The sequence below is a fragment of the Notothenia coriiceps genome, unplaced genomic scaffold (genome assembly GCF_000735185.1).
Source record: "Notothenia coriiceps isolate Sejong01 unplaced genomic scaffold, NC01 NC01_scaffold00022445, whole genome shotgun sequence".
Classification (NCBI taxonomy): Eukaryota; Metazoa; Chordata; class Actinopteri; order Perciformes; family Nototheniidae; genus Notothenia; species Notothenia coriiceps.
The window spans coordinates 45,712-47,721 of NW_011355146.1; the positions used below are offsets into that span (position 1 = coordinate 45,712).

Sequence of the window (2,010 nt, forward strand, 5' to 3'; positions counted from 1 at the left end):
GTGTGTGTGGTAGAGTGTGTGCGTGTTGTACAGTGCGTAGATGCGGCGGACAGACAGGTCTCAGTTGGTTTGGAGTCCTATGCTTACTTTTAATACTTGTAAATACATTTTTTGTCCCGGGGGGGAGTATATCCAGCCTGATATTGTTATGTTATTATTGAGAGTGCTCTCTATACTTTTAAATTGTATATATTTATATAAATATATGTGTGTGTGTATATGTCTGCATCCGTAGTCTGTCATTGTCTCATTATACCGCACTGTGAATGAATCAAAGTAAATATATAAGTGGTCATGAACACATCTGTCCATCAGACAGAGGGCTGCTGTGCCTCCTGTCATCATTAATGGACGTCTCTTTAAAATGACCGCTCAGAGGAGAGGAGTTCTCATTTCTCTAACCGCCTGCTGCTTCCCCTCCTCTCTCCTCGGTTCCCCTCCTCGGCTCCTCCACTCGCATCTCCTGTGGGCGGGGCTAAGACCCGAGGAGGGGAGTCGAGGAGGGGAGTTAGAGAAATGAGAAAGGGCCCTGGAGGCAGACAATCAGGCGTAGAGAAGGAGACACACACACACACACTACGGCACGTAACACGGAGGGAAAAGATAATAACAATTCCATATAGTGAATTCAAGAAAAACAATTCAGAAACAACAAATCCATTTTATTTATAAGCGCACTTTCCAAAAATGTAAGAATTTTGAGATAAAAACGTTAAATAAAAAATGGTTTATGTAACAAACTGTAGTCATGAACCCTTTCAGACACTGAGTTGTTATATTAGGTAAAACAGTTGAGTAACCCCTTTCCCTCTAAAGACCTGGGGGTGTTCCTACATCTTGCACACACCCTCCAGGTATAGGGTAACACTATAACTAACAGATATCACCATGAACCTTCCCCACTTCATTACTGACACTAACACAATCACTTTTTATATTGCAAGTTCTCTGACATGTTATGATTACATATGCAAATGAGGTGTAACATTGGATAATCTGCAGACAGACTGTGAACTCAAGTGAAGTCAGTCAAAGTTATTTGAGGCGGATTCATTTACATTTTCCCACAGAAAGCAGAATAGGACAGGGTTATGATGTTGATGATATCCTGACCCTGAAGGCATCTCCTCCTTTTGTTCAACACGACACTCCCCAAATATTTAGAAACAGCTGAGAGATCACCACCTCGCCCGAAACAACAGTGAGGGAACACACACAGTCTCACTTTTTAGACGTCTAAGCTGATTCCTGGGGATTTCTACTGTATTTTTAAACCACACTTACACACACTAGTACACAGTTCACACACACACAGTTCATACACACCCTGAGTGTGTTAGATTACTATATAGTTTAGATACTAAATAAAGATCAATACTCACCGTGTCACATTTATAGGAGCCGTCTGCATGCTATTATTTTTGAAAGGTGACAGACACATCATTATCCAAAAGTGTCTGAGTGACAGATTATCCGTACATGTGTTGTGCCCGCTCTGATCTTTGTTTGTTAGTGATTATATTCTCAAATCAATCCCTTTATATTGTGTAGAGTAAGTCTGAGAATGATCTGGGGTTTCTGAGGACTGCAGGGTTTCAGGTGGACTCATGTTTCTGTTTGAGGATGAGAAGCAGACTCCCCTCTGATCCTGGAAATGTGTTTTCAGGGAGTGAAATAACAGAGGTAACTTTAAAGCTCAGTGTGGAACAAACTGCCCATCCCATAATACGCCCAAAGACATGTTACAAAAACCTCTTACACACAAAGGCAATAATTTAAAAAGGACAAGCAGTCAACGGTATTTCATCATTATTATATACACGCAATTACTTTTTTCATAGTATTACTATTGCATCATCATTGTAATCTCTTGTTTAATTACATTTAATTTAAAGAATGTAATTCCTCAATAACTTCCTCAATAATTATTATCAATATTATTATTTTTTTATTTAAATTATATTTATTTAAAATGTATCACTTTTAATATCCAAATATTATTTTATTATT

The 2,010-nt window shown here is 38.7% G+C and overlaps 1 protein-coding gene across 1 annotated transcript in view; it reads left to right on the forward strand.

The window, feature by feature from the left end:
- Nucleotides 1–1,643, forward strand: part of LOC104953976 (circulating cathodic antigen-like) — a 2,690-nt gene extending 1,047 nt beyond the window's left edge. Inside the window, exons 2-3 of the mRNA XM_010781019.1 lie at nucleotides 382–385; nucleotides 1,632–1,643. The gene's annotated coding sequence lies outside the window, so the exon portion shown is untranslated. The remainder of the gene's footprint in view (nucleotides 1–381; nucleotides 386–1,631) is intronic.
- The last annotated feature ends 367 nt before the right edge of the window (nucleotides 1,644–2,010 follow it).